The 23,949-nt window shown below is 34.2% G+C and overlaps 1 long non-coding RNA gene across 2 annotated transcripts in view; it reads left to right on the top strand.

The window, feature by feature from the left end:
* Positions 1–9,486, top strand: part of LOC125110038 (uncharacterized) — a 48,143-nt gene extending 38,657 nt beyond the window's left edge. Inside the window, exons 4-5 of one of the 2 annotated variants that reach the window (XR_007130424.1) lie at positions 5,003–5,062; positions 9,188–9,486. This is a non-coding gene — a long non-coding RNA (uncharacterized LOC125110038). The remainder of the gene's footprint in view (positions 1–5,002; positions 5,063–9,187) is intronic. The other variant, XR_007130423.1, reaches the window with a different exon arrangement.
* Positions 9,487–23,949: the final 14,463 nt, after the last annotated feature.

Below are 23,949 nucleotides of genomic sequence, written 5' to 3'. Positions count from 1 at the left end.
TACTCAATAAAGTAGATCTGAAATACTTCTGTTTGGCTTAAACTGTTTACTATGTCTACCACTTTCCTGTTAGGAAACCTCCTCGAGCTTATTCTGCAATTGTCATTAATGAGTGCTACTACCCAAATAAAAAAAAAAAAGTGACAATTTTGAATGCAGACAAAAGTATCAACACAGGGATGCCTGGGTGGCTCAGTCTGTTGAGTGTCTGCCTTTGGCTCAGGTTAGATCCCAGGGTCCTGGGATTGAGCCCTATGTCAGGCTCCCTGCTCAGTGGAAGCCTGCTTCTCTCTCTCCTCCCCACTTACGCTCTCTTCTTGCTATCTCTGTCTCTCTCTCAAATACATAAATTTTTTTTAAAGTCCCAATTCATATTCTACAGACATATTTTTATATCCCTTAGCCTAGATCTGGGATTTATTCCCCAAACACTGATTCTTTTTTCTCACAAAGAATTTAAAAAAACAAGGCTTTTGTTTATTACACAGGTGGAGTCAGAAACTGGGTGAAATAAAATTAAGAATCCATAAATCAGAAGAATGTTTCTTGTCAAATATATATTAGGTAAGGGTAGAGAGATAAGTTCAGAAATGGTAGCTACCATTTTTCTTCCCTGGACTCATCATGAGTCATTATAGTTTTTGGAGATTGGCATTGAACCAGAAATTAAAACAAGATTAGTATTAGTAATGGTTCCATGATCATTCATTGTTTTCCCATTATGAATTTATACAGATGCTGCTCTAACAATGGTTTAGAAGAATGTTTGTCAAAGTGGTGTCCGTTTGCTATCTGGGTCAGAATATCTGAGGATAACTGTTAAAATGCCTTGGCCTCTCAAAAGACTTACCAGATCAGACTCTTGGGCTGGGCTTCAAGACTCAGTCTGTATTTCTAACAAACTTCCCAGGTAATTCTAATTTCCACTTGTTCAAAAAGTTGGGGTTGTTGAAAATATTTCGAATTCATTTAAATTTATTTATCTTGAAGTTTGACTATCTAAAGCCCCACAAAGAGAGTTAAAAAATGGATTAAAATTTAAAGTCTGAGCTCTGAATCACTATTCTTTCCTTGAAAGATGTTCCAATATTTAGTGTCCAGATCTACTGTCAAATAAGTTGTTCTCTTGAGTCATCTTAAAGTGATGTTGATCAATGACATTTTGTTCCAATAGAGCTTTTATAAATCATTTAGACTGATTTTCTTATTTTATAGGAAAGAAAATTGAGGTATAGAAAGTTTAAGTAACTTATTAAAGTCATCCTGATTTTTAGTGGGGAGGTATTGACTTGCAAACTATGTTCACGATTTGAACCTCAGTGATCTTTCCAATGGCTCATATTACCGTTTTTTAAAATTTATTTTTAATTTTTTATAAACATATATTTTTATCTCCAGGGGTACAGGTCTGTGAATCGCCAGGTTTACACACTTCACAGCACTCACCATAGCACATACCCTCCCCAATGTCCATAACCCCCACCCCCCTCCTCCCAACCCCCCTCCCCCCAGCAACCCTCAGTTTGTTTTGTGAGATTAAGAGTCACTTATGGTTTGTCTCCCTCCCAATCCCATCTTGTTTCATTTATTCTTCTCCTACCCCCTTATACCCCCATGTTGCATCTCTACTTCCTCATATCAGGGATGTGAATTTAGTCAATACTGAAAAAATTCTTTCTCAAATACAAAAACAAAAATGAAACAAAACAAATACACTATTAAAATTTAGCAAAATCACCAGACAATCATGGTTTCATCCTAAAGGCAGATGATTCATTCACAGACTTTAAAAATAATTCATAATATTGCATTTTGGTTTGTATCCAGTAAAATAGCACAACATATAAAATGTTTCATTTATCTTCAGCACTTGAAGTGTTCCATATGCCATCCTTAGTATATTTAAATCTCATTTTACTTTATATGTGATTTTCATTTTTATTTATTTATTTTGGAAAAAAATTTTAAAATATTTTATTTGTGTGAGGAGAGAGTGCAAGAGAGAGAGAAAGAGTGAGCATGAGTGGGGAGGGGCAGAGAGAAAGAGAGAAGCAGACACCCTACTGAGCAGGGAGCCTGATACAGGACTGGGTCTCAGGACCCTGGGATCATGATCTGAGCAGAAGGTAGATACTGAATGAGCCACCTATGTGTCCCATATGTGATTTTTTAATATTTTAGGTTGCAAATGTCTAATGTTTTAGGTTTTTTTTATGCTGCCATCTATCTAAGTAGATTTTGCTTACAGTTAAAACATTTTTGAACTTCAAAATCATTTAGTTTTATTTCACAGAATGGTAATGCTTATATTTTCATATTATCAATCTTTTATCCTGATAAATAACTTTTTTTAAAAATATGAAATAACACAGAAATTGGCTGCTTTGAAGTGTGAATAAGCATTCAAAAAAACCCTCCTCTTTGCATAGTTGTGTTCTACAGAGATACTCCTAAAAACAGAAGCTCTCCACACTCATAAGTATATGAATCATAAAAATAATTACTTAAAAACATCATCCCCAGCCAGGTGATGCCATCCTAACACAATGCTTACTTTGAGTTTGAAACGCACTGTCAAACTTAGGGCATTTTTAGAGTTTGTGGATTCAGACTGAAGAGGGAAGAAGATGGAAGTGAGATGGGGATAGGATCTTATTACCGAAGCCAACTCTGAACCTAGGCACCCAGATTATCCTCCAATTTTTACTATATTTCAGGACATTTGTCAGCTTATTTTGTTATATAGTAGGGTTGTCACCAATCTCAGGTTCACATTACTGAGGTTAACAAGGTTTATTTCCATAATTAAATACATTCTAGAGATTAAAGGGTTTTCACTCATTGCACAGAGTTGATTTATCGAATGAGATTATTCCCCTTCACTTCTTCAGTAAATTTGCTTGGAAGTTTTGACTGATGGGACAAAATGGAGCAAGAAATTTTGGAATAAAGAATATTTTAGGAGAATGATACCTCTATCCAGTGTGACATAATTAAGGTCTTTGAATAAGATATGGGGATGAGGAAACTAGAGAGGGCTCTTGGAGGGGTGTGTGTGTGTGTGTGTGTGTGTACCTGCGTGTGTGTATGGCAGAGAGAGAGAGAGCAGGAAACACAGATAGGATAATAGGAAGAGGCTCGCCCAGTTCTCTGGCTCACAGCCCAGGCTTCAATGAATGGAATGGATTTCAAATTAAACTTAGTTTCCAAGAAAATGAAATTCGATTCAATTCCAAAATACAGGCATTGTGTTCCTACTATATGTAAAACATGACTACTCAGGAAAACAAACAAATAAATAGTCTTTTTTCCCACATCTTTATACTTAGTCCAAAAGGGAAGACATACAATGATATAATTTTTTTAACATAACCATAAAGCCACAGAATTTTTATAACTGGGAGAAACTTAGACACCATACATTTTAATTCTCTCAGTTCACAGAAAAACTGAGTCCAAGTGAAATAAAATGATTTGTCAGGAATCTCAGAGAAATCATCTGGTATTTATTCACCTACCTGGAATAAATTTATCATATGACTGAGAAATAGATGAAAAGAAAGTCAAGAATACACTACGATTGCTCTCATCCCAAGTCTGTTTATAAATAACTCATTCATTTATATATATACACACACATACATTTCTCCAGAACTCCTTCCTGATTAAAGAATCTGCCTCCTCTCAAGCCTATTTTTTTTTTTTAAGATTTATTTGAGATAGCAAGAGAGAGAGAGCATGGGGTGTGGGTAGAGGGAGATGCAGACCCCTTGTGGAGCAGAGAGCCTGACATGGGTCTCCACCCCAGGACCTTAGGATGATGACCTGAGCCTAAGACAGATGCTTAACTGACTGAGCCACCCAGACACCCCTCAAGCCTATTCTTTAATATCCATCTCTTTAGCCTCTGGGTAGAATGAATCCTAATGTACCTTGAGTCCCTAATGTAGGACTTAGAAGGCTGTGAATTTCCCAGTAGAAGTACCTTGTCTACTGCACTCTTTATGATTAAGGTGACTAGTGCCACTTAACCCTCAGGGTATCAGCTATGTAGTTATTATGCAATCATGAAATCCCATGGCTCTGAGTATACATGCATCTTCACTAATTTTCTCAGTCATATAACCCAGTGACTTCATATCCTATTCTGGAGGAATTCAGGATTTAGGAACTAAAGACTAGATATTTTCATTTTCCTGCCTGAATTTAAAAACAATTATAATAAATATTCTCTGTCCAAGATTAGAGTAATATTTTGTACTTAAGAATCCAGAGATTATAACAGACCAATTAACATATTAATCATTCTTTCCAAACTCTATGGCAAAATATCATATAAAACCATAGGAGAGAGCATATTGTCATAGTAGAAGGAAGGCATGTTAAAGAGTAGACAGAACTTGGCTCAAATACTGGTTCTAATTCCAATTAGCTTTTTGACATGGAGAAAATCAGTTATCTATTTTAATCTGTTTCTGTATTTGTGAAATCAGATGATAGCAGCTGTCTATGTAAGTCATTTATCTAGATTAAACATTTAAAGATATGTGAAACACAGGACCTGTGACAAATGGAGGTGCCCAATAGTAAGTGTTAATTAGTTCTTCTATTTTTAATTTCTTCTCCACAAATTGAAAAAAATTTGAACAAAATAATGCTTAATATGAACATTAAGCAAACTGCAGGCACAATTACTCTAGTAATACCATTGTGTAAAAGGAAAAAAACAGGAAGGATTTTCACTGTTCATTAATTTATCATCAGTTATAAATGCAACAGAATCTACTTGTGGACTAAACTCTAAGATATATTCCTGATAGCTCTATTGAATTTTTAATTTTTGTTCAATTTTGTTTTAATATTCTATAACAAAAAAGTGTTTCATATTCCATAACAATACTTAAATGTATATGTAAAGTTCTACATGAAAAAAAAATATATGGCAGAATTTTACTTAGATGCCATTGGATTAAAAAAAATTTTTTTTAATTGCCCAGTTCAGCAGAATGTTTGATATAGTCTTAGACTTGCCTCTGATTATTCAGCAGAAATCAAGGCCAAGGTATGTCAATTGTTTGGATAATGAAATCACTATAGATGGCAAAATTTGCCTCTCCAGGAACATTTGTAGCATTTGGGGTCCCTCAGAAAAACAAAACTATGCAGAGTTCTAAATGGATGAAAACATTAAGTATGAAGAAATAGGAAGGCCTGCCAGAGTGAAGGCCAGAGAAACTGATTCAGGAAATCAGAATGTGCTGGGGAAATCTCTTGTTTATGGTCTGTAAATTCCTACACCTGCTGCTGCTTCATGCCACAGTCACTCCTTCTACTTCTCCCCTACTTGCTAGAATTCTCCTGAATGTCTCTCACTGGTAATATGGAACCTAGAACCTTTCCCTCAGGGATCCTGAGATACAGAATTACCAGGCTTCTAGCTCCTGAGATATAGGAGAGATCACAGGAGGGAAATAATTTAGGTATTTAAAGATAACCTATCATGACAGAAGGATAACAGCAATGACAAAATATCAGGACATGATCTCAAACTGAACTAAGAAGAAAGCTGGAATCATAAGACAACAACTGTGGGGAGAACAGAATAAGCCTCTTTACGGATGCCTAGGAATACTGGGGTTTATTTAGTTGTTTTTTTTAAAGGGCAATCCTAGAAGAAACATACTACCTTATATAGGGACTAAAGTTCCAAATTTTAATTAACAAGTGGAAAAAGAAATGAAGTCCCAATGCTTACTATTCTTTTGAATAACATTTCAGAATACATTTAATAAAATGGTAGTGCATATGTGTGAAAATTATTGTGAACTTTTTCATTTCAAATGCTAAGCATCGATTTATAAAGATTTGGAATAGATTCCCCCCATCCTCTAGAATTAAACACAGACAGACACACATACACAGAGACGGAGGCACACACATGCATGCACACGCTCACACATACTCACACAACCAGACGTGATTGTTTTTATATGCAGAAGACAGAAGCAGATGGTAGAAACTGTGAATTCCTAGCAACAGACTCTGAGACCACAACATTATTCTAGCAAAACAACAAAACAGTACTTATGTAAACTGATCGATATGTAAAACTCATTAAGAAGTCCAAATATTTCTAGTAATTTATTAGATAATTAAATCAATGGTGATACAAAGTTAATCATGTATTTTGTTTGAGTCTCCACACTCTGATCATTTTAGTTTTCCAGAGAAGATTAAAAAATAAATAAAAATATTTACTTTTTTTGGCAAGGAAAATTACTCAAAAAAGACATAAGGAAAACTTTTTTTTTTTTAAGATAAAACAGAGCATGAGACCACAGCTTACTTAACATAAGGGAATATTTGAAAATAAAATTAAACAAACAAACAAACAAACAAGCTGCTTCTCATATCATTCACAAGAGCACCCCTAATACAGATATTTTATATTTGGAAAGCACAGGATTCTAGCCTGTTAGAGAGTCCATGCACGCCCACGCCCACGCACACACACACACACACACACACACAGTAAAAATGCATTTTTATTACCCAGGGAAACACTAAACAATAAGTCTCTAGGACAGTACAAGAAATAGAATACTCAAAGAGCTGAGATATTAAGGGAGAAATTGATTTTGCTGTGGCATTTGTTTTATAATATCAGAATCTATGTAAAGAACCTCAGGCTGATACAAATAAACTATCAAACTGTCAAACCATCTTCAAAATCTATTGGAGATAAAGTTTAGAATATGAGTTAGAGCTGCTAATTCAATTAATCCAATGAATGGCCCATGTTCATGAGCTGTACATGAAAAAAAAAATCCTAGGTCAAGAAAGGATGTCTAGGAGTCATTTTCCATCTATTGGCAAGATTTCCCTCAATGCAAAATAGCAGCTTTGTTTTCACACATTGCCTATACTTATTCTGTTTCAGTTAGGCTTCACTAACATTTAGAAAACACTTTTATAAAATCTTATCTAAGTTCATATATATATATGGGAAAATATGGGAAAATATATACATAAATATATGTATGTATATTATACATAAATATATAAATATATACATACATCTATCTATATATATATTTTTTCTTCCCCTTATCTGCTCTAGAAAGACAAGATAAGTCTATGATCACATAAACCAGCCTGAGAGATCTGGCTTGGAGTAGGGTCATATGTATAGGGTTATCATTTATCTTTTTCCTGGATTCTTCAAAATTGAGATTTAAATTTTAGAATGTCAAAAATCAGCTAACTGTTATTATTTAGGACTAGCTTAAGGATAGTTGCTTATACTACCAAATTCACATGATCTAGAAAATTAATGTACTGATTTCCTCACCAATACCAACCAGAATAATCTGTTGATCAAGCAAGGTCTAGTTTATTTCTGCAGTAAGGGAACACTCCCCCCACCCCCTTGACAGAGTGTTAGTATTTGCTCAGAAGGGGAGATTAAGGGTGGGTAATGATAGGGTTTAGAGTGTTGGGTGGTAATAGTTTAAGCTGAGTCTTTCCATATTCAATTTCACTGGCATTAGCATTGGCATTGGCCAAACACTGTATTATAACAGTTTATCAACTGATGGACACAGTGAAGACATAGTTTCAATGAATAAACAGCTGTTTGATAAGCAAGTAAATTAGCTCAGTAGAGCTGTCTCAAGAAGAGCTCTACCCAGACGTATAAGCTACTCTCCTAAGTAAACTGGTTTAACAATCTACTGTTCGAATTAATAGAATTTGGGGGAGTTCCTAAGACTAACAAAAGTATTTACTGACTTACAGCCTTATGTTCTTGGGCAAAAATTTCCTAGAACAAATAGTAGAGAAGTGTTGATGTAGGGTCTCTGATCTTAGTTGCCATAAGGAAGCAACGAGGATGCAGGTTTTCAGTTTTCACCACTGAACTCACTTCACCCAGCATATCAATATTTAATATATGAATTTATATTTGGAGATATAACACAGCCCTTCATGATGAATATAGAAACATCTTCTTGGGCTTAGGTCCACTCAAGAAAACATTGTTGAAAAGCAGAAAAACTGAGGTCTTGTGTTTAATGTAAACTTGCACATTTAACCTTATGAGGCATTAAGTCAACAGAGGCACAAGCCAACAGGCAAAGCAGGGGGATGGAGACCTTTTCTCATCCTTCTGAGCCATTGTGATGTGAGAGCTATGCTGGTCCAAACTGAAATAATCCCCTACAGCCCTAAGGAAGTGAGGTGGAGGACAGAACAAGGTGGAAGTAACTGCACACACTACAGGATTTTCCCTTTGCACAAGGAGATAGACAATCCCCAAGGACAAATAATGGAACAAGACTTGCAGACCATGTATTTGTCTCCCTTTTTATGACTCAAATGGCTTGGGCCCACACACGCTAATGTGTGAGGGAGGGAGGGTGCAGGTGGGCTGTGGGCAGAAGTTCCCAGCATCACTTCAGTCCTGTGAGTCTGAATGTGTGGTGGTGAGGGAAGTGGGCTGGAACCAGCAGTGATCAGAATAGTTATCTTCTCCCTGATCTCAACTGCAGGGAAGAAACATTTAGATCTTTTCATCACAATGTGACAATTTCTCTAAGGGGGTGGAAAAGGGAAAGGATTCATTTCTGTGTAAAATGAGGTAACATTTAGGTTCATGCTACATTGGAATATATTCCATTGTGCTTGGCTGATTTTATATACACAAAATTATACAAAATACATTTACAGGAATACTAAACAGGAAGAAATGTTTATATTCCCCAAGAGTAGCGCATTTTGTCAGATAATTACCGAAGATACTGATATAAACAGTTTGACATCAGACACAAGTCCAGAACATTATCTAAATGGTCTGCATTAGGTTTTATTTCTTTTTGTTTGTTCTTAATTTAAAAGCTACTTAATAACAGCCAATATATGTATAACACTTGAAACTTTTTATAACATGCCTTGTTTGTATTGCCAGGATTTTCAGTCTATAAAGAAAACATGTCTGAAGGGAAATGTAAAAAAGCAAGAGAGAGATGTATGTTATGGGTTGGGGTCAGGAATGCTCCCAGAGAACTATAAAATATTTAATGATAGTGTAAAATGTGTTTTCCCAAGAATTACACAATATATAAATCATTTTTGCAAACATATTATAGGATTGAATTATAAACAATAAAATGAAATTTCTACTCCTCAGCTTGCCTGAAGTGACACTTATTTGAAAGAAATTAATTTGATACAACAATCAGAAGACCTGGCTGATGAAGTCTTTTGCAATCGAATGAGGAAGATAATCAGTAAGAGACAATGAGGCTGAATTTATATTTCATATAAATAGTGTGCTGAAAGTAAAAGAAATTTAAACACCAGTTTTACTCAACTAATAAAGGTCTTAGAAATAAATTTCTTCTTTCCCAAATGCAATGCTTAATGGGCTTGTGAACTTTTCATTTTAAATAACTGTTTAATTTCTTAATTTTAAAGATCTCTGCAATATTTCTTATGCTAAAAACTGTTAGAATCATTGGTGATATATTTTTATTTTTAAAATAACAAAGTTGGAGACTTTAAAATTACTTAATGATTTCCATCTTTCTCTCAAATACTTTTTATCATAGAAGCAGCAATTTTATGTCTGTGGTTTATATTAATTTTTATAAAATAATGCAAGAAGGCAATAAAATACTCAAGTAATTTTATTTTATTTATTTTTTTAAAGATTTTTTATTTATTTATTTGACAGAGAGAGAGCACAAGCAGGCAGAGAGGCAGGCAGAGAGAGAGGAGGAAGCAGGCTCCCTGCTGAGCAGAGAGCCCAATGCGGGGCTCGATCCCAGGACCCTGAGATCATGACCTGAGCCGAAGGCAGCGGCTTAACCCACTGAGCCACCCAGGCGCCCCGAAATACTCAAGTAATTTTAAAATGCATTATTATATAGGCTAAAAGAAAGTGAATACATAGGATTAGGAATATAGGAATATTAGGAGAGAGGAATATTGGCCATCAAATGTTGCCACATTGGTTAAGAGACAGAATGGTAAAGTTATCATTTGCCCCTGGTATCCTAACTCTCAATTTGAGGTGCATCTGACTCTATCTCATTGCTTTTCAAAATTATTAGAACTTGGTAAACACCTTGAGAATACAGACTTTGTTGAAATTACTCAGTTCTGTATCCTCTTGCCCAGAATTACTTGGAATATATTAGGCCAAAGATGAATGACTATAAAATTAATAGGAAAACACAATTCTTATCCATGTTGCACAGTGTTGTGGCTTGTTGTCTTTTTTTTTTTTAATATTAGATACAGTAGGTATTTTTTTTTTCAGTACCAATAAGTTTTTATTTATTCATTGTATTTTCCCAGGGTAAAGAGAGAAGGGAAAAGGGTCAGCATGTGTGTTACAAAACAATAGCAAGTGGGGAAGGAATTATCTGGCACAGCAAAATCAACCATCAAATAAACACTCCCCAGAGATGGAGTCACTAAAGCCCCAGGTGGCTCAGTCTCCTGCAGTTCAGAAAGGAGGGGAGGGAATCAGGGAAAGAACAGATAGGGACAGCTTTCCTACCACGCCCCCAATAAATTCAAAATTCAAGATTTCACACAAAGCTTTGGTTTCTAGCAGTAAACATGGAGTTACATTCGTCCGTCTCCTATTAAACAATCTTGTGGCCGCTTTGACATAAGTTTCTTACACCTGCATAAAAGTTCCTGAGTGACTTGGATATACATTCATCTTCCCTTACAACAAGAAACATCCTATGACTAGGCAGTAGAACAGATAAAGAGAAAGCTGGACCCAGCAATTACAAACCTCACAGAGAAGACAATTAAGGAAGGTAATAAGGGTAAAAGAAAAACTAGTGTAGGTGCCAGGTATCAGACAAAACACACCATTTCCTGGAAATGAATTAAATTAAGGAGATAGATAGAAGATCTCAGACTAGAAAGGATGGGATAATATGCAAAAGACTCAAGTGGCTCTTTTGCACAAAAGGGGATGAGAAGGAATGGGTAGTAATGTTTAGATGCAAACATTTATTTGGTCACTAGCCAGAGATGTCTTATTGTGACACATGCAAAAGTAAGATGTGGCCAACACCAAGCCTGTACTGATACTCAGATCTGAAGCTCCATGCCTGAGATTTCTTAAACTTTGATAACTTTGAGGGAAAAAATGGTTCAGAACACAAGAATTCCAAGGTTAGTCCCAGTTTCTAGAAAAATAAACACGCAAGGATTATAAACCACAGTGGCAGATAATTCTGTACACAAACATTCTTGAAATTATTGTTAGGGTTGAACATGTCTCATCAGAGTTTGCCGGGTTCTGCTATTAATTCCAAAGTATGATTTCAAACCTCAGAAAAACATCTTCTAAGTGACATTACACAGAAACATTAGCATACCATATAAAGAAGATGAATCACTATGTTGTTCACCTGCACTAATGTAACATTGTGCATCAGCTATATTTAAACAAGAAGCAGCAGCAGCAGCAGCAGCAGCAGCAGCAGCAGCAGCAGCAAAAGGACTAAGAGGATCCTAAAGCAGGACAGGAGAGTTGGCTTAGGTTATCTTAAATATAAGCATTAGATTTTTATTCCTTTTTAAATAAAAATAACTAAACAAAGTAAGCAATGGGCTGTTTGGTATGACTAAAGTGAAATAAAGAAGCATAAATTTTGAATTCCAGTCTTCCTTAATTATTACCTTCATTATTACCCCTCTTACAAAGCACTGAATTATATGCTTTTAATATTATATTTCAATATTTAAAATTTAAGTAATAATATGCACATATCTAAGACACAGAAAGGAAATTATTACCATGCTGGAAGTAGTTTTCATTATAGTACTTAATGTGGATCAAGGTAAGTCCCTCCTATATAGAATCCTATTTAATCCACAGGCTTGGAAAGGCTGCTATTTTTTCTAAGGGCAAATAGCAAAGCCAGTTTCTGAATAAGGGACTATTTGAGTCTAAATCCCATTATACTCACTGTATGTCTAGAAAGCTTAAAATATTGATCTCTAAATACTATATATGAAAACCAGTATTGGTTTGTGGTCTGGGTCATCCTGAAAGTTTGTATTTTAAAATTAGTTTAATTATAAAGATTATTGAAAATGAAGCCTTCTCTTGGACATACTATTTTTTAATGTATGGTATGGCTCAAGAATTTAAATTTTAATACATCCCCAGGGTGATATTATGATTAAGAATGGCTGATAAACACTTGCACATGCTAGGATTAAAAGGTTTGTGGGGGCACCTGGGTGGCTCTGCCTTCGGCTCAGGTCATGGTCTCAGGGTCCTGGGATCGACACCCCCATCGGGGGTCTCTGTTCAGCAGGGAGCCTGCTTCCCCCCCACCGCCTGCCTCTCTGCCTACTTGTGATCTCTCTCTCTCTCTCTGTTAAATAAATACAATCTTTAAAATAAAAAAAAAATAAAAATAAAAGGTTTATGGATATCTGAGCCAGAACTAAGACTAAAACATAAGAGCTACATAACTGCTGACTTTATTTAAATTAAGGCTATGGGAAACAAGTTGTATACTTACTAAGTGTGGTTCTAGAAAACAGCATGAAGAACTTCAGTTGGCATTTTAACTGATTTGTCAAATTATTCTATTACTTAATAAAGTTTATTAAATAAGAAGTGTTTATTATAGAAAAAACTATCAAACAAAAAGGCTAAAAATAATTAACCATATAACCATCTTGTCAAAAAGAATCACTCTAGTAATTTTACATTATAGTAACATCTTAATACTTCAGGGACATGTTCTTGAAAAGTCTCCATCATGTGTGGATAAAATCTATGTCAGTAGAAAAAATGTATAGAGAAATCTAGTAAAAACAGTGTTCAATAAAACAAAATAAAACAAAACAAAACTGGTATTCAATATTATTAAACACAATATATCGATGTTCAAGACGTTTCCCTCTTCTAAATCAACTGTTATTTGTCCAGATTTAAAAATCTTGTTCATAAAAAAGAAAAGTGTTAGAAATTTTATGTCATGATTGAACATTTTGTGTTTGTATTTGCCAGGTATCTGAAGGGAGATAAAGGCTTGTTCATATTCACCCCTGGAAGGTAGAAATAATTTAGATTAATCAAGTTTAGCAAACTTTAATAATGTCCCTTTAGTAACTAAGCAATATAGTTATTAGAGAAAAAAAGAATAAAAAATTAAAAAACAAAAATATTCTCCTGCAAGATCCTCAAATTTTCACAGTATTGCAATATACTGAGGAAGATTCTTCTAGAAGACTCATGGGAGTAAACCTTCCTTGATGTTTTGAAATAGCTCATACTTAAAATGTCTATTATAGTTGTTTTCCCTTTTGTTAAGGCAACCATAGCAGACTTTAATGTAAAAAAGTCAAGGTCTCGTCCTCTCTCTCTCTCCATATATATTTCCACATAAATACACAATAAAATATATATTTTATATATATTTATATATAAATATGTACACATAAAAATATATATTTTTTATTTTTATATATATCTATATATATAAATACACACACATACATTCATACATACACACAAATTTCTGTAGTCTATATATAAACATATATATATACATATACATACACACATGATATTTAAAAAGGAAGAATGATTATAGTCTATGCATGGTAAATTGCATTTCTGGATAACTTTGTGAGTCAAGTATAACATTATAAAATATATTAACTAAATAGTTTGTGACTTTGGGTAGCCATACTTTAAAAAAATACAATTTTTTAATTCACATCAATTATGTTCTGTGATTTGATCTTAAAACGTCTGAAACATTTCTGAACTAAAAATTAGTACCCAACTAGATGATTGAAGAAACATTCTCATTTATCAGAATCAGAGATGTATGTGCTGAGTTAGAGGAAAATGCCCCCAAATGTGTTTCTAACAGAGTAAGAATCACATGCTCTGTTAACTGGGCAGATATCATCTCCAACTCTAAGGACACTGAATGCTCTGCTAACTTATGGCAAGTGTCATCTTTTACTCTGCCAAAGCAAATACTAAGGTAAGTTTCTACCAAAATTCCTGAGTACTGCAAGTTAGATATGTTTATAGAAGGAACTTCTAGCAAGAAATGCTTGGAATGGTAAAAGAAGTAAAAGTAATCACTTTTTATTCTTGGAGTTACTATCTGGGGAAATGTAGGACAGTATTTCTTGAGTTTTAGCCACCATCTCATTACAAACATTTCATTAGTGTTTTCCAGCTGCTCATTTGTCTCTCTTCCCTCCACCTGCATATCCTTTCAGCCAATTTTCAATAATGGCTGTCCCTTTTCCCAGGCCTCAATGTGCCAAGCACTGGACAGATTCTGAAAGGATTTGCTTCAAAGTAAAATGGAGAATCTGGCTGGGACTTAGCTGCCATGGAGATACCCTCAATATTTTTCTTCCAATGCACATTTTGTCTGAACTGAGGATTTCCCCCCTTTCATTTTCTTCTTAATGGCACCTCTTCTTTTCCAACTGCTCTAAAACTTCCATAGATTAAGAGAAAAGCAGCATTCTCTTTGTTTCCTGCTTCCACATCTTTAGCATAATTTAACCACTACTTCAATTTTGAAGTCCATGATATTTACTTATCCAACTCTCTATCCCTACTGATATCATCCTACAGAATTGTATTTTTATTGGAAATTTCAGAGTCTATTTAACCTACTTCATTTCCATTCAAGCATCTGACAGTTTGGTGTTTAACATGAGCTCTTGTATTGAAAACTCACCCAACATCACGTACATATTTCATCTACTCACTTCAAATTACTCTAATTCACCTTTTCAAACCATAAAATCATCACCCTTGTGTGTGCCCACTGTCATTTGGAGCTTTCTAGATTTAATCAGAAAATAAGACAATGTTGAAAATCTCTTCTAATTCTAACCCTATCACCACCCCCAACTTTGTGCTAGACTGCTAAGAGCTTTATACTGGTTTTCTCTGAACCTACATCTCCATTTCAGTCCATTCTCCAACCTGCATCCAGAGTACTTTTTCTTTTTCAAAACATGAATTTGATCCTGTCCCACATCCTTAGCTCTGCCACCATTTCAAAAGATTGCAAGGTTTTTGCTTGTTTGTTTGTTTGTTTGTTATCATTATTATGAGAAAGATGGAGGCAGTGTTATGCTGTTAAGTGTTTGGCAATCAGTTGGCAGGGAAGATTTGGGGAGGATAAAAACCCCTAATTTGTAGAGTTCCAAATTCCCATAGGTTACTCCTATAGTAGCCAATTTCAAGCCTGCAATATGACATCGTTGAGTGAAGAGTTGGCAAAAGATGTGAACAATCCACCATGGAGAGTCAGTGTAAGCTGACTCCCACACAGAGTCAAGACAGAGGTAAATTACTTAACCTGGACTTTAAGTTCCTGCTTCACCTGCCCCTTTGACCATGTTAACTTAGACTGTCAGTTAACCACTTTGAGCCTGTATTTAGCCACTTATATGTAGTCAATATTCTCCTCGCTTTAGCCGGAGGAACTTTGTATATGCTATTCTTACCACGTAGAACACTCTACCTCAACCTTGCCAAAATTAAGATCTCTGCTCTGTTGAAATTTTCTTAGGGAAATCTTCTCCTTGAGTCCTACTGCACTCAAACTAATCCAGACCCTCCTGTTGTATGCACGCTGGGCATTACATACTTTTTATTTATTACTTTTTATTACATTACATACTTTTTCTCTCTTAACACTGTTGTCATTTTTTTACATCTATTTGTGTGACTGTTTTGTTTAATGTTTGTCTTCTCAACCAGACTGTAAGCTCTGCAAATGCATGAGTTATGCCAGGGTGGGCTCCTCATTGCCTCATCAGTGCCTATGTCCAGCATGGTTCTAAGCATATAGCAGTTTCTTAAAAATAACAGTGATAGTAACATGTTGAATGAAAACAGAGAGAGATCTTTATCCCTCTACTGTAAAGTACTTGGAATATACTATGGGTTCATTTGATGGTTTGGATTTAATTGAAGATTTCATGTATCCCATTTCCTCATTTATGCTGAAATGTTTTCACCTTTACTAGGATCTTTATTCTTCAATATTCTTCAACTCAGTATTATTTTCTACCTCTTACTTGTCCCTTATAATTTTCTACTTGATCTATTATGATCATCAATCTACATTACAAATTATTTAAAATGCTGTTGTTATAACCATAACCTGATGAACCATCAGCCTTTATTGCATTAAGTATGGGTACTACATTCTCACCATTTAGGAAAAATTCATTGGTATTGAACTTAATCCTGTTCAGAAGATGTTGGATTGAAAAAATGGTGGTAGGGGATCCTAGGTGGCTCCGTTGGTTAAGCATCTGCATTTGCTCAGGTCATGATCTCCGGGTCCTGGGTTCCAGCCCCACATTGGGCTCCCTGCTCAGTGGGGAGTCTGCTTCTCCTTCTTCCTTTGCCCCCTTTCCTGCTCATACTCTCTCTCTCCAATAAGTAAATAATATATATTTTTTTAAAAAAGAAAAAGTGGTAGTAAATCAAATAATGAAAATTAATTTAACAGAATATTAATAAAAATCATATATAAGAAAGGAAAATTCATTCTTGACATAGATATTTTGTGAGGAAAAATATGATTATTTACAAGTGGGATCTTGAAAAAACACTTGACAGTACTCTATCACAGACACTCAGAGAAATGCAAGTTATTACATAAGTGGTAGATTTAATGAGTTCACTCTGACATTCTGACTGCTAATATGAATGACCTGTATGAATGAACCCAAATAATAAAGAAAAGTACTCATAAAATCACCAGTGGCATTTAGTAAATATATTGTGATTCTAGTGAACCATGTTGTGTAGGTGTTGACACTTGAACATAAATAATGTAGTTTTATAAAAACAAACACACTAAGCCAATATATAGTCTTTCCTGCTTACAATCTCCTGATATTTTCCTTGATACTATGTTCAACAGAACATCTGTTAGTTGTTTATACTGTTTAATTTTTTTAATCTATAAAAGTAAAGTGACTTTTTTTTTGCCTCTGCATCTTTTGCTTAAAAAGTCAGACACCTCAGTTTCTTCCAAAAAGTCAATTTTTAAAAACTAACTTTAAAATACAAGAGGCAGAGAATCTTTCTATCAAGATTTCTGTTTAAACACTATGTTTAAAGTGCTTGTTGCATAGTGTTTTAGAAACTAGAGGTATTTCTTTTGAAGTGTCAATCTAACTATTGCCATGATTTTGATGGTAATTATAGTGGAATGCCCATATTTCAAAGAGTAAGATCAGAAGTTCATTTTAGTCTCTGCACTGAATGAATTTGGCAGTGTCTGTGCCTTTTGAGTCCTGAGCAAACGTATTTGCAATGCATTTTGATGTAACAAACTCATTGTTTGGGTTTATCTGGACAGTTGGTCAAATTGGCTATATTAGCAAACAGTTCAGTTGTTTAAACATATAATAACTAATACTATAATATTTGGAGCTTATTTTAAGTGTAGACATTACCAGACAGATATAACATACTCTTCTGTGGAAATTATTTTAGTATAATCAAAGCACAAATTGAATAATAGATATATATTTATTTTAGTCCTTAATTAGGGAAACCCTAAAACAGAATACACAAATGTAGTGTCATTCTTTGGTCCCTACTTGAGGGAATAAGATAAAAAACACTGAAAATGGATTTTTAAAAAAAGGAGTAAAACAGCTAACTATATAAGCAAGAATATAAAATACACTATCTGGCTAATTCATCAAATGAGACATCTATGCAGAAAATCCCATAGCAACTTCATTCCAAAAGTAGAAATCACAGGAGATGCAAGAATAAGTAAGTGGAAATATATAGTATTAGTAGTCTTTCACACACTATTCTCAATCCAATAAGGGAAGTAGACAAAAATAAATGAGGATATAGAATATGTAACATAAGTAGCAATGTATATCTCATAATATATTGAAATTGGCACTAGAGAATAATGAACACACGTTTTCAAAAATATACATAGGACATTTGTGAAAACTGATCATATATTAGCTTGCAAAGGCAAACTTAATAAGCTTCATAAATCAAGATTAATACTAACAACAATCTCTCATCACACTGCAAGAAAACTAGACCTTAATAACAAGGTAAAATATCAGAAAGTCTTTTCTACACTGAAATAAATAAATTCTTGGCCAAAGTAGAAAAACACGTTGAAGTTTTAAGAATAATTTAAAAAACAATAATAATATAAATCAGTACATCCTAGAATTTATAAAATAATATTTAAAAGACATTATAGGAAAACTCACAGCATTAATTACTTAAGTCAATAAAAATCCATGAATGAAAAGTAATGTATTAAATATTCAAGTAAAAATATTAAAAAACTATGCTGAAGGAAAATGGAAAAAATGTTATAATAAGAGGAAAAAACAGCAGAAAGTAATGAGTAAAAACAAAAAGCCTTAGGAAGAATAAGAAAATGTAAGTCAGTGCTTTATTAAAAAATCATTAAAATAAGCAAATCCCTATTCAACCCAATTAATGAAAAATGGATAAATATAAATAAATATAAATATAAGAGAACATGACAAAGGAAAAATAACCATAGAAAAAGAAGTACCACTCTGGGTAAATGTAGCCAAGAAATTAGGCTTCCCTCTTCTCCCATTTCCCAGCACAGAATTATAGTTTCTCTCCCAAAATGGCAGACTACCAGCATTTCTCATCTACATATTGCCAGTAATTGGTTGTGAAAGATCTGTTCTAGGAAAAATCAGCTGACAGGTCTAGGGTTTACTTCTTTCACTCCTCTACCAATCATAGCTGAGAAGTTCTACTCCATGCAGTAGAGGCAGATAATATTGTGCCCCAATTATCCACCCTCACCTTAGTCATAGGAGAGAATTTCATAATAGAACGTGAGTTCAGAATAGGGGATACTGCCCCCACTCAGTGACCCTCTTATAGATCAGAGTTGTCACTCTATCTTCATGCCCTGCTCAAAAACAGGGACACAAAGATTCTTCCCAGGGGAGTGGAAAATAATAACAGAGTGCTTCATAGTTCACAGCTCTCTTGAAGGAGACTGACTTTATTATCAGTGAAATGTGGAAGTTCAAGACCAAGGGCAGTATCAAAAACAATGGGGGCATTGATGGTAAGCAATTAAGAAAGGATTGTCAGTTCCGTGACAGCAACAAGTGAAACCACAGGGCAACCAGAAGTTTAATGGAGAAAATCAGAAAAAGAGACAGATAAAATGAGCCTTTTGGGGCTCAGAACAACATCAAAGGCTGGCCTCGAAGTCTACCCCCTCAAAGAGCTCAAATTTAATTTAATCAGACTACGGAGTAATTTATTCCTCAGGGATAAATTATTGTCAAAAGCAATAGAACAATCAGCTAACAATTAGCGAGGGCTAACAGTGGATAGAATTTGTCACTTAACAGACCTTCCTTACAAAAATTACTAAAGTAAATTCTTCAGGTTGAAGGCAAGTAACACCAGAAAGTAAAAGAATGGGGAAAAAAAAAAAAAGAATGGGAAAAAAAAAAACCCTCAAACAAAAAAACAAAAAAACTCCATGCAATAGCTAACATGAGAGGCTTGGGATGGCTTTAAACAACAACAAAATAACAATAGAAAAAAAGAGGGATATTATGTAATAATAAAAGGTCAATCCACAAGAGAGATATAATATATATAAACATATATGCACCTAATAAGAGACAAAATCCATGAAGCAAAAAATTGACAGAAATGAAGAGAGCAATAAGTCAAAAATAAGAGCTAATGGAGCAACAGGAACTCTCATTTATTGCTGGTAGGAATGCAAAATGGCAAAGTTACTTTTATTTTTAATAAAATAAAAATATTTTTTATAAAAATTTTATAAAAATATTACTTATATTTTTATACCTTGGTCAAAATACAGCATTTTATTTAATGAGAAACAGAGGAAGAGAGGAAGTCGTTAGTGAAATCTGAGGAAGACAAAAATGTTTTATGTATATACAGTGTTATTATGTTTGAGTTAAGATATAATACAATCAGCTGTGAAATATATGGGAAAACTTGAAAAATATGGCAATCAGGGAGGCAATATAAGATATTATTAGTACATACCATGAAGTCTAATTAAACACTATGATACTAGTATAAAAATATAGAACCTAGTAGAAAGTCTAGAATCATCCTTAATAGCAAATGGAAATCTGTATGTGTATTTTAAATGTAGTATCTCAATTGTTGGAGAAAATATAGATATTCAAAATATATGGCATTATGACAATAAGGTACCCATCCATAAAATGTATTAAGTGTCATTTATATCTCTTGTACCATGTAAATGGCTCGCAAATATAATTATATTTAAAAAATATATTTAACAGAATACAGGGATAAATTCCTTTGTAACCTGAGATATGGAAAACTCTTTAACCCAAATTCAGAAACAATATAAGAAAGGAATGATGAATTCAAATACATTAATATAAGCAGACAAATATATGAACCAAATTTAAAGCAAAGTGAAAACACTAAAGAAAATATTTGCAACTGGTATCACTGACAAGAAATTAACTCATAAATATATAAAGAGCTCTTTAGATTGAGAATAAGAAAAACCTAGTAGAACATGGGAAAAAGAGATAAATGGGCATTCAAAGATGAAATTCTCTTTAAACATACAAAAGATAATACAGCTTGAAATAAGAAAAATACAAAATACAAAGGTGTGCACACTCTCCATTGGTGCAGCTGTTAAAAAACAGACTCATATATTGTTGTTGAAAATACAAAATAGTAAAACCCAACGTCAGTAATTTACCAGTATCTATAAAACCTGTACATGAATTTACTCTTACATAGCAGGTCTGCTTCTAGTGATCTATCCAGAAGTTACATTTCTACAAATATGAAACAACATATACACAATGCTATCATTTGTAACAGCATTTGTAAATGTAACAGCAGTATTTGTAAAACATTTGTAGTAAGTCCAAATATGTACATTAATAAGTAACACATTTTATAAATTATGGCATACTCAATTATGCAACCTTAAAATATAGTGAGAAAGTCTAGAAATATGATTTCCAGGGATGCAGTTTTAAGTGAAGAAAACAAGTTTCAAAGCACAACATATAGTATGTTCATGTTTTGTGTGTGAAAGACGGTAAAACATACATGCACACATGTGCACACTTACATGTTTCTTAGCAAAGAAAATACAACAGAAAGATAAATTGGAAATTTATATAAACAGTCTTCATTGAGGACAGGGATCAGAGTAGAAGGAATAGGAATGAAAGCAAAATGTAGCATATGTTTTAATATAATCTGACTTTTGAACTGCATATTTATTTTTCATATTTATAGTTAAAATATAAACTAAAACACACTTAAAATATATATTCCATCATTTTTCTATTTATTCATATATCATCTGTCTATTTAGTCTACAAATGTATATACATATATATATGTTTTATTTTAGAAAGAGAGAGCACCCGCATGCACATGAGTAAGGTGGAGGTGAGGGGCAGAGGGAGAGAGAGAATCTTAATCAGGCTTCACACCCAGCATGGAGCTCGGTGTGGGGCTCAGTCTCATGACCCTGAGATCACAGCCTGAGCTGAAATCAAGAGTTGGGCGCATAACTGACTGAGCACCCAGGTGCTCCTAATCTACAAATATTTACTGGGTACTTTCTTTGGGTCAATCACTTCTAAATATAACAGAAAACTAGAGAATATGGTCACCTATTTTCACAGAGCTACTTTGGCTAGACCTCTTCTTCTCAGTAGGAATATTCCAACTAGTGGGCCACTAAGTCCACTTTAGATCTGCCTGGCCTCTAAAGCATTTGCATGCATAACCCTTGATTTAAAGAAATGATTTTGCAATAAATCCATAGTAAAAAAAAAAAAACTCAGTAAAAAGGAATGACATATTTTGGTTATGTTTGGAGCAATGAGATTTTTAATAATAGAGCTAGGGACAGATCCACTAATTGCCTCTCTGGAATATACTTGTGGGATGGTCAGAGAGAAAGAAGAAATTCTCAAACACTTATCTTCTGGTGGCTATTTTGTGAAAGAAAGAATGAAAGTAACTATACTGTAGTAGTATTTTCCTATGATCCAGACACTCTGTTTGGTTTTTATTTTTTTTTTTAATGTTCCCTTATTACCTCCATAGAAGGTTACAATTAATAAATAAATTAATTAATTTCTTGAGGGAGAAAGAAAGGGGGGGAGAGAGAGAAAAGGAGAGGCAGAATCTCAAGTACATTCCACACTCCACGTGGAGCAAGACATGGTGCTTGATCCGATGACCCTGACATCATGACCTGAGCTGAAATCAAGAGTCAGACGCTTAATCCACTGAGACAACCAGGCGCCCCAAAGGTTATCCTTATTTTGCATATACATAAAGTGAGGCGTATAGATGTTAACAAATTTAATGTGTAATAAATATATGGTTTGACCTAATCCTCATATACTGAGATGAGGTAATTAGCTGAGATGAAGGTAATTATGTGGAGCTAGCACTCTGCACATATTCTTTCTAAATTCAGAGCCTATATTCTTATTCTTACTTATACATAGTGTGCCTAAAAGTAAACATATAGCCATCTGAGGAAAAATGTCAAACAATATTGGTTAGAACAAATAAATAAATAAGCTCCATATGGAGAGAGAAAGGTAATATCAAAAATGTTTACCTGTAGGCTCTCACATTGAATATTATTAATGGGTAAATATTAAGGAGACGTTAAAAAGAATACATCATTAGTGATGAAAAGTTTTTTTTTACCTTGTTAAATTCTAAATTTATTGTAATAAACAAGAATATGCTTTATCCTCTCCTCTATTGTTTGTAATAAAAATACAATGCTCAAAAATTTTTTCTTGGTCCAGAAAAATTAATCTCATATATGTACTTAGAAATGCAATTACTAACCCCCTGTTTCTGTTTACTAAAGGATCTTGGAGATTGGGAGAGATGGATGAACAGTTGAAAACAAAGGGGCAGTTTTGACTTTCATAAAGGTGAGGAAGGGGTCTCTGAACATTTTAAATGATTGAGGTTAATGTAGATCCCAGACAAAATCCAATAAAAGATTTTTTTAAAAGATTTTATTTATTTGACACAGACAGAGAAAGAGTACATGCAGGGAAAGTAGCAGGTAGAGGGAGAGGGATAAGAAAGCTCCCCGATGAGCAAGGAGCCCAATGTGGGACTTGATCCCAGGACCCTGAGATCGTGACCTGAGCTGAAGGCAGACGCCCAACCAACTGAGATACCCAGGTGCCCCTAAATTATCATATGATCTCTCTGATATGAGGAATCTGAGAGGCAGGGCGGGGAGTTGAGGTGGGTAGGGAAGGAAAAAATGAAACAAGATGGGATTGGAAGAGAGACAAACCATGAGACTCTTAATATTAGGAAACAAACAGGGTTACTGGGGATGGGGGTGGCAGGGATAGGGTGGCTGGGTGATGGACATTGGGGTGGGTATGTGCTATGGTGAGTGCTGTGAAATGTGTAAGCCTGATGATTCACAGACCTGTACCCCTGGGGCAAATAACACATTATATGTTAATAAAAAAATAAAAATAAACTAAAAAAGATTATTTAAATGAATATATTGCAAACACTAGAGGAGGATTTCTGAGAGTCAGTATAGGCTAAATTCCTATAAGTTTTAATCCAGCTTGGTGTGATTATTGGATCAGAGAAATGAAGTTGATGTGGATTGGCATATGGATAGCAAGATTTCCAACAGTGTCATATATTTTGTTTAAGAAATATAAATTTGATTAAGAGCAACTGATTGGGTATGTTACTGGTTAATAAAGTACCCTAAAAGAGTACTTAATCTAATCAATTTTACTTGAATATTATATGGCTAATTTGTGGACTGCATACAAATTTATAAATGC

The sequence above is a fragment of the Lutra lutra genome, chromosome 9 (genome assembly GCF_902655055.1).
Source record: "Lutra lutra chromosome 9, mLutLut1.2, whole genome shotgun sequence".
Taxonomy (NCBI): Eukaryota; Metazoa; Chordata; class Mammalia; order Carnivora; family Mustelidae; genus Lutra; species Lutra lutra.
Note: the sequence above shows the minus strand (reverse complement) of the source record. Positions and strands in the feature narration are given on the sequence as shown.